We start from the raw sequence: 17092 nt of genomic DNA on the forward strand, positions 1-17092 counted from the left end.
TATATAATGTCTTTAACCACACTGTCAGAGTAATACCACTTGGTAAGCAAATCTCTTAGTTAATTGTAGTAAAGTAGTACAGTTTGTAAATTTTCCGAAAACAATTTTGATCGAGAACCTTCCTCAAAACTTTAATATCCTTTGTGGGAAAATATTTCTTGCATTCTTACACATATTCTCTACAGACAGTATCAACTACATGCATTGACTTACAAGGTATATACTAATGCTGCAAGTCATAGTACTACAAAGACAACAGTATTCCTTGAAGAGATGTTGAAACTTTGTGTAACAATTTCTTCAGTATGCCTTAAAGAGTTTTATGGTTTGATTCTAACATAATCTCTTGACATAATTATAATTACGGAATTTGTGACAGCCAAAGACTATGGTCAGCATATTTTATTTTTTTTTTTTACCGTGCATATCTGATAATTCACTGTGCTCAAGACCTAGGTCTTTCTGATTTCTATATTTCTGCAGAACATTGTGCATCATCCAATCATTCATTTAATGTAGAGGTTCTTGTAACAACTAATTGTTTCAGCATTTCAAAACTTTTCTCATGCCACTAACCAAAAAAATACTGTGCATTGTTGTAGTCACTTGCAGAAGTTGTGACATCTATCAAATTGGGAAAAAGCTTGTACAGGAGGTATAGGAAATGCATACATGATGATTTAATATAATGTTTCTGTAATGTTACAATTGCTTTAAGTCTATTAGCATCTCATTTCAATAATTCTGCAAATAAAGCATGACCCATATAGTTGAGCTAATACGCAGAGATCTGGCATTTATTCCTGTTATGCTTTGGACCTTAAGTTCTCAGTCTGTCCCACATTCTTACTAAGTGTATATCACATTCTGAAGACCAGCTTGTGGGAACCTTTGTTCACAGTGCAATATGGATGCAGGTTGATATTTTATTCTTCACCATTATTATCTTCATAATTATAACCAACATGCACTTCCCTATTGTCTCACCAGGATTTCTGAACCTTATCCCTAGCAAGCATCTTTATTTTATTTTCCTTAATCACTTTACGTTTAGTGCCAATATGTTTAAATACTAGACAATACTGATTTTTATAGCATGAAAACAATAAATCATTCCCAATTTCATATTAAATTATTTAATGTAATGTAATATTTAATTCAGTGTCTTTTAGTTTCCTAAGATTGTCTTTAATCAGTAAGTCCACAGACTCAAACCCTGGTTTATCAAATGATGCAAATAAATCTAAATTCCAATACTTTCTTGAACACAACCACCAAGATACTTAGAAAAATCTTAGGAGTTGCTGCTGCCATCATTGGCCTGTTTGATAAACAGGAATTAATACAAAGTGCTGCTGTTGCTGTCAGACCTCAGCCTAGATGGACAACAGTGCTCAGACCCTATTTGACTTATCGTGTTCTGCATAATTCAGTCTTGATGCTTAACTAACTCTTTATATTATATCTCAGATCTTCCATTATCTGTGGATCACCCATGGTCTATGTGTTTGTTATATGTTTAATTACATTAAACATTTAGGTGTGCCACTGTCTGTTGCAAGAAGCATATCAGGTATTTTAATTATTAGATTTTATTTAATGAAACTATTTATTCTTGTGGAGAATCTGTATTCCAAGGGAGCCCAGGTAGAAAATATCAGATAGCCCTTGAACAATGCAAATGTTAAAAAAAAATCAGAAATATAAGACATAGCTAGTAAAGAGTTAATGGTTTGCACTTGCATAAATGAAATGTGGATATGAAACAATATATTAGGTCAGTGACAATGATGGATCAGTTAAGGAAAGTATCCTTTTAAAATATCAGGACTGACAATGCCAAGAACTGAAATGTTTAGACTGAATAATCAAAAATCCAGTATGATAGTGTGTAAATATGTATGTGTACAATATAACATGCATCATGTTATAGAACCAGATAAACTGTAGAGGAAATTCCATTACTGTATTAGGTACTTCTATGTTTATCATAAGTATTCTGCATAGCAGTAACTGTCTAATTCATTATTACTAAAGTTATGCTAGTTTTTTTCAGCTTCTTCCATGACACATTAAAACAAATAATATTGTTTTAAACAAGCATTTTCATCACTATAAATGACATATTCCTCTGTATTGTGATGATCTGCTGCATGAGTGTATCATATTTACACTGTACTTATATAAGGGATACAACTTTCACTAAACTATAATTAGGATGAAAACAAGATGGCACTAAACAGTGATTAGTGTGAGTTACTTTAAGTCTGCAGACATCTTCTTTTTCTTCTTTCCACTGCATTCTTCTTTCCTTTTGTTCTTTTCATTATTCCACTTTTTAAAATATAATGATCATAAAAACTACATGGATATGTGTTAAAATTAACTAGATTCATTTTAAATGTTCTATTTTTATGTTTCTGATGCCTATTTTACCCTTCTAAAAGTTCACTTCCTGTAAATGAGGGTTAAAGTTTGAAATGCATTTCTGGCAACACAACCAGCTTGAACATGGAATCTAGACTGTTGTAAATTGAAAAATATCTCAAAGTATGTGAAAAAAAAAACATTCTAAAGCAATTTAACTAACTGTAAAAAAGCATTCAATAGCATCTCTAATTCTTTGAATAAGAGGTCATGTAATGAACAAACACCACACGTTAAACCTATTAAAAGAAAGTGAAGTAATGTATATAAATGATTTTCATGCAGCCAGGACTACTCAACTCAACACCCACTGCACACAGATGCAGCTTATCACATACAACCACATTCACCAGACAGAATAACAAAAAAAATAGACTACTTGAAATTATGCATAGAAAGTACTGTATGTGTATATATATATATATATATATATATATATATATATATATATATATATATATATATATATATATATATATATATATATATATATATATATATATATATATATATATATATATATAAATATATATATATATATATATATATATATATATATCAATGAAGTGGATTCGTTAAACATGTTAATATACTCCCCCAACACACACACATACACACTACTCTCTATCTTAGAAAATAATGCTTGAGAGGATTTAAACATAATAGTAAATAGACTTATAAGTAATAGTAATATTAATATATACACACAGATACTGTCAACACCCCCCACCACATGCACACTACTCTGCATGTTTGAAAATAATGCTAGACAAAATTAAAATAAAATAATAAAGGGACTTATAAGTAATAGCAATGATAACATATATACACTATTTCAGATACTACAGCAACGTATGTTGATAAAGTATATACTTTTTGTTTGTTTTTCCTTGTATTTGATGATGAACTATAACAGATGATAAAATTGAATACCTGGGAGAAAACTTTTTTTTACTATTTTTGTCCTTCAAAGACCAGCCATTTCTTGAAGCTTGTCTCTTTAAGATGACAAGAGCCCAATCCATATTTTCTGATTGCTCAAAAAGTCTTTTATGAATGGAATGCATGCTTTCCTTTTGGTCATAGCAGATGCAGTGTAGTCATTTTCAAACTTGATAGTGTTGTATTTATTTTTATTGGAGAATTAGCCTGAGCCATCTTCAGTACCAGGTTTTTATTTTGTCTGGGGGTACATTTTACAATTATAGAGCTGGGGACCAGAGGATTTTTCTTCAAAGAAGAAATCAAATGAGATCTATGGGCTCTCTCAATACCAAAAGAGAGAGCTTCTGCTATATTTAGAATTATAGGTATCCAGTTAGTTAAAAAATGCAATATATTCTCTCATTCTTCCTTTTCTGGCATCCATATATCCTAACATTATTTCTGCTAGATCTAATTTCTAGGTTCTCTAGTTTTTTTTCCATGAGCAAAGTATTTTGTTTGTTTAATTCTGTGTGATTCTCACTCTCTGCCATTCTGCTGTCCAGGTCATTTAATGTGTCTTCTTTTGTTGAGATATGAAGATATTATTGTTTTATTATCTATTTTAACCTTTCTGATTGTTTCTTGCAGTCTTCTTTTATATTGTCCAGTTTGATCTCAAGTTTATCTAATTTAAAATAAAGTTCCTGGATACTGGCTGCTATAGACTGTAGTTCCTTTTTGTCCGAGTTGTATTAAGAGTTCACTTTTGAATGGGTCATTCTGTCACAACAGTCAAAAAAACTTCTGAAAGAAAAAAATTAAAGAAAACACATAAAAACTTGATTTTTCTTTCAAATAGTTGTCCAAGTTTGTTTAAAAGACTCAAAATGTATAAGAAAATATATTTTTTAGCTTGTATAATAAAATCCTGTCAGAAAAAAAGAAAATAAAGCAGAGCTAAGACTTTGTGCCATTAGCAGTTTGCCATCTTGACCACACACATCCCCCCCCCACGGAAACTGCAATTTTGATAGCCCAATTGCTACTAATTCCTTCTTCTGTGTCTAGTAATGCCATTGAGCATTACATATCTGGATTACGTATGTCTTGATTGTTATTGATAATACAATTCCAGGCTCTAAGATTCAGAGTATTTCCTTTACTGTACATTTTCTAAACTGAAAGAATAGGGTTTTATCCATTTTTTATTCATGATTTTTATATAATTCATTAGGTATCCCACCCAATCTGAGTACTTTATAATTCTTAGAATTTTCAGTATTCACATTTTTTATTCATACCAGTCAGTCTATGCTTCTCCAATAATCAGTCTTTGTTTCATCAGCAATACCCTGTGAAATTCATTTTTTCTGCATACTTTTTGTACCAAAAGACATTTTCAAAATGTCCTTGTCACTTTGGTTATCAGCTGCATGTAATATTCATTCTGCTTGCTTTCTGTATTTTTTCTATTCTGTCCACTCACAGTACTCAAATTAAATATTTCCAACAGTTTTAATTAAGTAGAATCTATATTTATGTCTTATAATCATATAAAAATCTCTTTTTCCCTTTTTCAGTTAAATAGTCTGTATACTTTAGGAATTACCTGTACATGCATTGAAATCTCCAGCTGTTATTTATTCAATCTCTCATCTATAAAAATATTGTTGGTCACTCCTGTATGTATCATTTCTCTTCCTTTCTTACTTTTAATCATTTACATTTTGATTATTTAAGGTGCATTTAGTACCATTAATAGATAGTTAGATAGATATTTGTACTTTTTATCAATTTTGCTAAAATATGTAGTTTTATTTTTAATCAGGAGTTCTTCATAAATCCATTTCTTGCATGTATGCCATAAATATTGAACTCCTGCACAGTGAGAGCTTCATAATCCACTGAGTGTTCCCTAACTTAATTTGATTTGTAATCACTTTTTCTCACCCTTCTGGATTCTCTCTCTCTCTCTCTCTCTCTATATATATATATATATATAGATATATTTATATGGGTCTAGGACTATTCACTGGAAGCACATTTCACTGAAAGACAACTAACTGCGCACAAATCACTGAAAGCTCAATTCACTGAAAACAAAATTCACTGAAAAACATTTCACTGAAAGTTATGTATGGCCTTTTCCCCACTGTTGTGTGATCCTGGAATTAGTATATATAGTAAGAGACGGTGTGGGGGTTTGTGGGGCATAGCCCCCCACATATTTTGAATATATATTAAGTTCAGAAAAATAGTAATTTATTGGAATTGCAAGTATCCATGTATATAGTTCAAAATACTTAAAATAGGTGGGGGGATACACCCCCACACCCCCCTTAATATATATACTAACTCCAGAATCACACAACAGTGGGGAAAAGACCATATATAACTTTCAGTGAAATGTGTTTCAATGAATTGTGTGTGTCTATATATATATATATATATATATATATATATATATATATATATATATATATATATATATATCTACATAGAGAGAGAGCGCAAAGCAGATATAGAGAACTATATATATATATATCTATATATATATATATCTATATATATATATATATATATGTATATTTAGATAACTAGAATAATGCAAAACTAGAAGGCTGTAATAATAATATCTTAATGAAGGTACATGATCACAAATCAACAGTAAACTGCAATTTTACTTGGAGAGCCTTCTTATTTCACAAAAAATGCAAAACTGCCATGGAATCCTGAAGAATGGCTATAGATTAAAGATTTAGAGCAGTTTGTAGTTCCAATGATCGGTCATCCTATACTTCGACTTGTACCCAATATATTCTTTCCTGGGTCACAGGTGCACAGATCATATAAAATGTAGTCTTATGCAAAGTTGTTTGTGCCAAGGCAGTGCAAAAGAATGATAGTATAATACAAGACATTTGAGAAGTGTCAAAAAGTTGTCATGCACTAGAAAAAGCAAAGGCTGCTCTGGTGATTTTGCTTGATATTGTGAAACATTGTATGGTGGTAGATCATGCTACCAAGTAACATGACTCAGACACATTGTCCTTCACCGAAGCACAAAAAAATGACAAATGTGTTAGAAATTTTCAACAGGGTGAATTGTCCCTGAAAATTACTGACAGTCAGTTGGGCTAACTTCATGTCAGACCTAGTAACTTGCTTGTGGAAGCATCATGAGGTAAAGCAGTTAAAAGTGCCCTATTATGTCCAAACAAATGGCTTGATGAAGAGATAAATCTGATCATAAGCATGGAGGCCAGTATAGATGGGAGGGGGATAAAGAAGTTTTCTTTTCATACTAAGAGAAACCACACAGATCCATTTTCCCATTTGGGCTACTTTATGTCTGAGCCATGAAAAAACTGTCTTTATTGACTTTCTATACGTTAGAAGACTGATAATACAATGAATATTTGATTCAATGGTCCCATTCTTCTTGAAAACACAAGCAAGACCTGCTAGTGTGATAGATGTCTGATCCAGCATATTTCCAATCTACAGAATATGTTGCCTTTGCATTTTAAATAATGTAATGTACTAGCCATCTTTTAAAACAGAGTTAATGATTAAATGAGTATTTGCACATTTACCCACTGGGTAGCTAGCTAGTAGAACTCTCTAGGAAAGGGTTCATAGGTTCATAGATGAATACTAGGCTAACTACCCTGAAGAGTCATTTTAAGCCTAGCCAATATCCTAAGTTCAGAATCAAATCCTATAACTTGGTATAAGAGGCAAAGACCTTAATCATTATGTCAAAACTGCCCCTACGTTAATTACTATGCATTGGACAGCAGTGGCTAGGCATATCAAGATACCTATAAACTACCTGCCAAGTGTTAACATATGAACATCTTAACCTATTAGTAAAGGGATATGTGCATAATTAGATGTAGTGATATCTCAATTGCCACCAACCATGTTTTGAAGAGTGACTACTTAAACTGATTGCACTATACTGATGTTTAACATTTGTCTTATTTTAAAGGTAAAGAGAACTGTGTTCTTGATATAATGTATTAATCTGACTGATGGCAGTGTGTTACCTTTAAGAACTACTCTAAGGCTAACTTCCTGCTATTAGGTGATGACTTGGCAAAATGTAAAACCCCCATTAATCATAAGAACACTGTTGCCTATGCAGAACTGTTCACAGAAACCCTGTAGAAGCATGTTAATAGCTGCATAGAGGCAACTGTACCCACCAAGAAGTACAGAACTAACTAAAAAGATAAGCCACCCTGGAGGAATCACAAACTCACTAGGTTGTATAACAGAAGGAAGAAATTCATGGCACAAATTAGGAGGTACAGCACCCAGCAGGATAAAAGCACTCCCATCAAACTAAACAAACAACTCAGAGAACAAATAGAGTCTTCCAAAACCAAATTTGAGGTAAGTTTGGCTTCTCATGCCAAGGACAACCACAAAGCATTCTTTAGCTATGTCTGTACCCTCATAGGTGATACACAATAGTGTGCAGAGCCCATTGTAAATGGAGCCGCCTATACTGAGGCAGAAGATATAGCAAATGTCCTGGCTAAAAAATTCCAACTTTGTCCCTCACTCCCCCTTACTCTTCCTTCAGGAAATACCATCAAATATAACTCCCCCCACTATCATTAGGGAACAGGTCTTTAATGCTCTCTCTCTAAGACCAAGAACACTGCGTCAATGAGCCCAGACAATACCCCAGGATGCCTTCTAAATAGCATGAAACATGTCCTACCAGGGTCTCTGGAATTACTACTTAAATGTAGACTCCAAACAGGCTTCATGCCTCATGAATGGAGAACAGCAACAGTCATCTCTCTGCACAAAGGTGGGCCATCTACAGACCCTGGAAACTAATAATTCTCATTAGTTTTATATGTACAGCCATGGAAAGAATTGTCATGGAAATGACAACAGAGCTATAGCAAACCTCCAGACACTGGAACCAACCCAGTTTGGTTTCGTCAAGAGCAAATCATCCCTACTCAACTTGGTGGACCTCTTTGAGAAAGTAACCAAAGCAATGGATGAGGGGGAAAATGGTTCACACTGCCTACCTTGGACTGGCCAAGGCATTTGACACAATACCCCACTCAGGCATCATTGGCAAACTCAAGAGGTTAGGTACAAACTCATATGTCACCCAGTGGATAGCCAACTGGCTAACAGACAGGACCCAGGAAGGTAGAATTGGGGAATCCAACTCTACAAAAAGGTCAGTTAGTGGTCTCTGGCTGACTAAATTTGCAGATGATTGCAAATTAGGAGGTGTCATTGAATCCCATACTGAATGTTCTCCAGGAGAGGCTGACACAGATAAAAAACTGGTGTCAGAGCCATGGACTAAAGCTAAATGCCATGAAATGCATAATAGTATCCTTTGGGAAGTCATCCACCACTGGTAATTGTTATATTGACAACACACCCCTTAGAGGTGACCCAGTCAGGGACTTAGGGACACACATAAACAGTAATCTAGCCTTTGACCATCCTGTGTTACAGTAAATAATTCCATGTTGTGCAACTTATAAACAAAGGTTTGGCATCTAAGTCCAAGGAAATCATTGTATCATTGTATTTGGCATTCATCAGACCTATCATTGAGTACGATGTCCTTTTTGGTATGTACCTAACCATGCATATCCAACAACTGGAATGTCCACAGAGGTTCCTCACTAAAAGATTACAGGGTGTAAGTAAAATGTCCTATGCAGACTGCATCAAGGCCATATCCCTCTATTTTGTCTCTTACAGGCTTTTTTGGGGAGATCTATGCCTGGCATACAGGGCATTGTCAGACCCCCACTCTGATGGACCTCCTGCATACCCACAAAACAAACAGCACCATAATTACGTGCTGTAAAGACTTAAACCTTGCCTGTGATATAAATAAGACCTGCTGGTGAGACAGGTATGTGTCCTAGAGACTACCCCATCTATGGAACAAGTTCCCCATCCATGTGAAGCAGAGTTCCTCCCTAAACAATTCAAGTGCAACTTGGACAATTGGATGTGGAACAGGAAATTCATCCTTGGTTTGGCACCTATGTCTCTAATGGACACAGGCAACCTGTAAATGATTAATTTCCCATGCCCCTGCTTATAAATGTTTCATCTCCCAAACCTCTGCTTTCATGTTTTTGTCTGTTCCTCATAAAAATTGTTTTCTGGATTTTTGTGGCAAATCAGTGAGGACTGAATGACTAAGTAATGATAGGCATTTGAGTTTCAGACTTCATATCCTTCAGAAAATGCATGGTAGCACAAGCCCTTTTATTCTAGCAACTTTATAAGGCCAGAACAGCAATATTTAAAATGTGTCCCTATTTGTCAGGCTTTGTACCCCTGCCATTGTTTTTGGCTTTGTTCTGTATTTTGTATCAGAGGTTGAGAGCTATTGTGATGCCACAGTGTCTACATTAAAACATCAAGACATAGGTCCAATAATAACTTCACCCAACTGTGTAGCTATGCAGTTGGAAACTAATCAGATGGTAATCAGTCACTGGTAAAGAAGTTAGAGATAATTTAGGGATAATGATAGATAATTCAAAATGAGATCAGTGCGCATAAAATACTTTGCTTAGCACATCTAATTCTAAACTTCCTGTTTTGTCATTCTATGGAGGTCATTGCACAATTCATGCTTTAATGATCCATCTCATGGTTGAATATAGTGCTGCATTTTGTCATTTTTGAACAAGCCATCTAGACGAACTTGAAAAGGTACAATAGCTCATAATCTGAAGAAGCATAGGACTGAATATTTTAACTTAATCAGAAATGCTTCATTAACTATTGCTACTTACTTTTTCCTATAGTTTACTTAAAGGTGACCTTTGTCTGGTTTGGATACAAATGTCTGATCCAGTCAATGTGATTGCCTTTGCCTAGAATCCACCACAATATGAGACATGCATTATAAAAAAAAACTGTTTAAGATTACAGACTGAGCTTCCTTGAATTCAGAAGTGAATCATTAACTACCTTCAAATATTTTGATATTTACATTGAAAGTAGAAAATTTCAACATGTGGTTACAACAGTCAAGATAATTGAAGGCCAGTAGGCTGCCTGGTGGACAAGTGAGCCAATGAAACTAAAAATCTGTGAACATCATGAAGTGTTGACCCAGCTCTTATATACAACAAATGTATTGTTTTTCCACAAGCATCACAGTAAGAAAAGACAAATGTCAGACTGTTTTGAGGACAAGGACAAGATATTTCTCATGCATTTATATGATAAGTGCTGCTACAAACAAGATTTAAAATCTTAATGTCAATGGGAAAACACTCTATACTTGATGGTTTGGAACAAAGAAACAAGGAAAAAAAATGAACTTCTAGCAATCATGTTAAACAAATGTCTTGCATGTGGACATAGGTTCATAGGTTTATATGTAACTACTGGACTAATGACCCCAATGGAGCTTTTAGAAATCTAGCCATGCTTCCCAAATGCATCTGACAAGGTTTGATGCCCTAGGGTTATTTTAATGGGATACATTTAGACTTGGGCATAGGTGGTCAAGCATTTATAGGCTGCCACTATCTACTAGAGACATAAGTATCAAACCAGGGTAAATGTTTGATTCTTCATCAACTGGTTTAAGCTTTGATTGAGTTGGGTTTGAGAAGAACTCTGCTTCACTTGGATGGTAAGTGGTTCCAGAGAAGGGGTAGTATCTAAGACACATACCTGTCCCTCCTATGTGACCTATTTATGCTACAGATGAGGTTTAGGTCTAAAGATTAGGGGCTGATGCTTTTTATCTTGACAATGTGGAACAATCAGAGTGGGATCAAAGGATGCTTTGTAAGACAGGCATATACCCATCCTCAACAATCTGTAAGAGATGAAGTAGTGAGCTAAGGCTTTAAGGTAGTCCATACAGTGCATGTTGTTTAGGCCATATATTATTTTTGTGAGGAACCTCTGCAGATGATCTAGCTGTTGCATATGCCTGGTCAGGTACATACCAAAAGGGGCATTGTATTCAATGACTGGTCTGATAAGTGCAGAGTACAGTGGAGCAATGATATACTTGGACCTAGATGTCATACCCTTGTTTATAATTTGAGCGATATAGAATGGTTTCCTTGCTATCACAGTCACAAGATGGTCAAAGTCCAGGTTACTGTCTACATGTGTTCCCAAATACATGACCACAGGGTTTACTTTTAGGGGTGTATTATCAATATAGTAGTTTCTAAGGGAGCCATCTTCTCAAAAGATACTTCTATGCATTTACTGACACCGAGTTTTAGATTGTGGCTCTGAATCCACATAATTAGTTTATGTCAGATCTTGGAGGCTGTAGTACTATCATTTCATAAGGGGAGTGGTGAAAAAAGATATAATGGCAATTATTCTATATATATTATGGAGAGTCAGCATTGAGCTTATTCTGAATGACATGTGAAACCAACTTTTGCTAGATAAGTCACCATATTGGTTTGTTAAAAGGAAATCTTGCCTTTTTTATATTGTGGCATTCTTTGAAAATGTAACATAAGCACTTGATTTAAGGGTAACAGTGCATGGAGCCTGTCTTGACCTTCCTAATGCATTCTTTATTCCTATACATAATGAAATATATAAGAAACTAAAAGCTTTAGATTGAAATATATTTAGATATTAATTCCTAGCGTAAGTACAGGCTTCATTCCAGCAGAGTGGAGAACTGCCATTGTCATCCCTTTGCACAAAGATAGTGCCACTACTGACCCTAGAAACTATTGCCTCATTAGCTTGACAAGTCTGATCTGTAAGGCCATGGAGGGTATTATTGTGGACCTCATAAACAAAGACATAGGTAATCTCTAAGCACTTGACCCAACCAGTTCAGATTCGTCAAGGGCAGATCTTGCCTGTTGAACCTGGTTTACTTTTTTGAGACTGCCACCAAGACACTGGATGAGGGAAAGTCAGTACATACAGCATAACTTGACTTTACCAAAGCCAAAGCCTTTGACACAATCCCCCACTCAGGCATCATCAAAATACTAACAGAACATGGCATAAATCCCTATCTCATCAGGTGGGTGGCCAGCTGGCTCACTGACAGGACCCACAAGGTCAAAATAGGTGCCACTACCTCCGATAGCAGACATGTCACTAGTGGTATCCCTCAGGGATCTGATCTGGGACCCCTATTGATTTGTGTCTACTTCTCAGAGGTCCAGGCAATGACAAAAGGCCTGTGGATGACCAAGCTTGCAGATGACTGTAATTTGGGTGCTGTCATTGACTCCCCAAATGACGTTAACATACTTCAAGAGGGTCTCACAGCAACAAATGACTGGTGCCAAAGTTATGGCCTTAAGTTAAATGCAAAAAAATGCATTATCATACCATATGGAAAAAATATGGCCCCTATTGATTACCACATTAGTAGCAACCCCATAAGCACTCAACCTGTGGTGAGAGAACTGGGTACACAAGTTGACAACAATCTCACATTTGACCATCATGTAGCAGCTGTGGTCAGAAAAGCCTTTTACTTGGTTCATCTCTTAAATAAAGAGATTGCATCCGGGAAAAAAGGAGTTTATTACCTCTCTGTACTCCTCCCTCATTAGACAATAACTGAGTACAATGTCCTGTTTGGTATGTACCTCTCCAAACACCTGCTGTGACTGAAAAGGCCACAGAAATACCTCACTATGAGAATTCATGGCCTGCAACACCTGTCATATGTGAATAGACTCAAATCACTATCACTCTACTCTGTATCATACATATTGCTCAGAAGTGATGTGTCTCACCTACAAGACAATCACAGACCCTGCTCTACTAGAGATGCTCCATATCCATAAGTCTAACTCCTTGCATAGTACCCAATCAAGAGGCTTAAATCTAATATGTGACATTAATAAAACCTGCTGGAGAGACAGGTTTGTCTCCCAGAGGTTGCCCTGTCTCTGGAATAGATACACATCAAACAAAGTATGTCGCTATCCCTCTTCAACCACAATGTTGATAAGTGGATGGGCAGCCACAAATTTGTCCCAAGGGCTCCACCAGTGTCCCTCATTGAAAGGGGTGACACGTGCTGACTGATGTTTCTTTTTTGGGGATAAACTCTTAGCTAGGCTTGTAAAGGCCCCAGAACCATTAGCCTAGTAAACTCCTATTATCCTATATCAGATAGCTACGCCATTTTTATAAAGGGTTCAGGAATTGTTTCTATATTCTGCTTTTTATGATTCAAATAAATGAGAGATTTTTTTGCATAATTTGCCTGTTCCCACTATGTCTGAAAGTTCATGTCTCAAACTGCTAGGAGAACAAGTATGAGATCTGGCAACCTAAAGCTAAAAATAAGTGTCAATAATAGAAACAAAATGGCAGATGTATTATATAGCATTTTCCAATATTATGGAATAATATTTTCCTTACAGTCAAAAATTCAAAAACAATCTTATGCACACATGCATGCATATATATTTGACTCATAACGACAGATGAATATTGAAAGAAGGAAATTCAAATTATCAAACAACTGCATTTTAATGTAGAATTTCAGTTTCCTCAGAACTACACAGAAAACACATGGATTCAATGTTCTTTGCAAGTGGTCAACCTCACTGGACCCCCAGCATAGTTTATGGCTTCAGCAACAAATACCCCCTAACTTTAGTATTTTCACCAACTACAGGATTCAGCAAGCCAAAAAATAAAAAAAATGCTGGACATAAGCTTTTAAAGCAAAATCATCATTTTGCCATAATAGTCAATGACGTTTATAAGACAACAAGACCATGGAATAGTGGATGCTAAGGGAAGGCTGAGTGTCAGTTTTGTCACCATGCATTAGCAGTCAGTTCTATGCAAATGAGAGGAAAGATACTGAATCACAGATTTCCCTTCAGTACTAGCTTGCACCCAACTGTGCAGGTGTAATAACACCATGGTCTAAGCCTAAGAGCTAGATGACCTCATGACGGGGACTGTCATGACTGCTGTAAGCTTATTGGAACACAGTGGCCTGTGTTTGCCCTTAGCTAAGCACAGCTAAGGAAGGGGGTGTGTCTGAGGCTGCCTAGCAGTATTTAAATTGCCTAAATGTGTGTGTGTGCTGCGCTCCGGGTTTTAAACCAAAAAAAAAAACAGGAAATAGCAGCTCTGTACACATCTGAGAACTGTGTTTGCACGGTGCCCCTCGGGACATAAACAAGAAGGCAATGGGAAGGGAAAACAGCAGTAGGAAGATAATCAAGGAGAACTAGCATAGCTGGCAGGTGAAATGTATCAGAATCAGACAATTACACAGGCAGCAACCCAGCCCAGCCCAGCAAACTACTATAAACTATGCAAACACCTTTCACTCTGTTTTTTCCCACAAAATCTACACCACTGGTGTATGTAAATGGGGACATTTTACCTAACAAAACTAACAAAATGATAGGGGCTGCTGTCGTTCTCATACATCAATATGTGGAAGAGGCTGAGGGTGGTGAGGATGAGAATGCTGACAACCAACCCACAGTGAGGAGAAGGAGAAGAGTGTACAGACCCAGGCTAACCTACCAGGGGCTACATGAGCTGGAGATAGTGGAGTGCTATAAGGAGGACATGGACCTCCTACAGAAAATTGTTGAGCTGTGCCAGCCATGCCTCATACACAGAACCAACAGAGGGGAACCCATCCCAGTGGATACCAAGGTATGTGTAGACTTAAGAATACTAGCCACAGGTACCTTCCAAAGGCCAACTGGGGATATCATGGGGATCTCACAGGCATTAGCATCCAGGGTACTCCACCAGTTCCTGGATGCCATGTCAGCACATGCTAGTGATCACATATATGAGCACATATATTTCCTCAACACCCGTGAGGCGTTGACTAGCAATATGCATCTCTTCCACCAAATAGCAGAATACCCTGAGGTAGTGGGTGCTATAGACTGCATGCACATACACATCAAAGCACCACCCGATGAGTGGGGTAGGGTCTACATAAACTGCAAGGGTTTCCCCTCCATCAACTGCCAGGTCATGTGCGATGCCCAGGGCATTATAATGAATGTGTGTACTGGCAGCCCTGGAAGCTATCACGACTCCCACATCTGGCATTTGACACAGCTGTACCAGAGATTTGCCATTGGGGACATCCCGTATGGCCACCTAGTGGGGGATGCTGGTTACGCACTGGAGCCATGGCTGATGACACCCATCAAAAATGCACACACACCTGAACAAGAACTCCATAATGAGGCACACGCAAAAAACAGAATCATAATAGAGCATGTGTTTGGGATGCTCAAGTCACAGTTCCGGTGCCTGGACATATCTGGTGGAGCCTTGCAGTACTTTCCTGCTACATGTACACAAATTTGCATTGCATGTGCCATGCTACACAATATGATTCTGCAGAAACAGCTGCAGCCGGAACAACACGGGGCAGGGCCACACAGCCGCCCACCATTGCCAAGGCCAGCATAGGCACAGAGTTACTCGGAGGAGGAACAACCTGAGCCTGCCCCTGTAGGCAGAAAGAGGCATGCCCAGTATGCCCAGGCTTTAACAAAGAGGCAACTCATAGCACATACACTGACATGGTAGGACCCCAGGGAATGACACCTCTCTCTGACTCACACATATAGTAAAAGGGATGCCAAACATGGCACTACCTGTGCTTCACCATGTATAGGGAGTGTACTATGTGCATCTGACATAGTCAGCCCTCCAGCACCATCCTCAATACTGGTACAGCCACAAGGTAAGTCACTTTCCCTATCAACTGCTGAATGGAGTAGTATGTTCTGATACTTGTCCATATGGTATGAATGTAATTATGCAAGGGAATCAGGTGGCTGAATGGGATGGCAGCCGACAGTAGACACCTATTTGGGCAGCATGAAATCTATAATAAATACTGGTGTTAACAAAGTAGGCAGTACTAGACAAGGTGACAAATCCCACTGCAGGTCATGTGGTGGGCCAAATGTGTGTCCATAGTACATACACACACACACACACATGCATGTCAGTGAGGCTCACATACCCAACAACAGGTTCAGCCAGCAGGACAGGTGTAGATGACAACAAAGAAAGGCTGTGCTAAGGCCTCCAACTGATGGCAATGGAGAACAGCACCCCTCCAGACGTACACAGACAGACTGCAACAGGTAAGGCAGTTGGATGTTAGTTCTGAGGGGTAAGAAGTCTGAAACTGAAATGTAGGTCAATAAAACCTAAGATCTGTACTCCACTGATATGCCTCTATTCTGCATGATAGGTCAGAATACAAAACAAAATGGAAGCCAACAGAGAACCTGAAATACCAGTACAGTTGTAGCAAATGTTTACAGTTGTCAGGTATGCCCCCCCCCCACAATCCTATGTATAAATGTAGTAACATGTATGTGTGGGTTTAATAACAGTGGAGCACAGATTACCTGAGCTGGCCGAATTAGCAGGATTGATTGTTGCACATGTATAATATGCAGGGCTCTGTGTGTTAGGTTGTTGCGTGTTGTATATTGTGTGGAAGTGGTCAAGATGTAGGCATGGAGGGCTGTGTCTTGGTGGTCTACGGCCAGTACTGGTAATGACAGGGCTATGTTCTGACAACTGCAGTGCCAACCACAATGCATCCAAGCAAGACCCAATCCAGCAGTCATCCGTACTCATTGTTCGGATGTAATATCTGTCACCATCTGAAAGATGGACATGCCATGAATGGGGGCCCAGATATACACACAGTACACAGGTGGAAGTACCCTAGACA

The sequence above is a fragment of the Protopterus annectens genome, chromosome 3.part1 (genome assembly GCF_019279795.1).
Source record: "Protopterus annectens isolate FY-2018-M chromosome 3.part1, PAN1.0, whole genome shotgun sequence".
NCBI classification, from domain to species: domain Eukaryota; kingdom Metazoa; phylum Chordata; order Ceratodontiformes; family Protopteridae; genus Protopterus; species Protopterus annectens.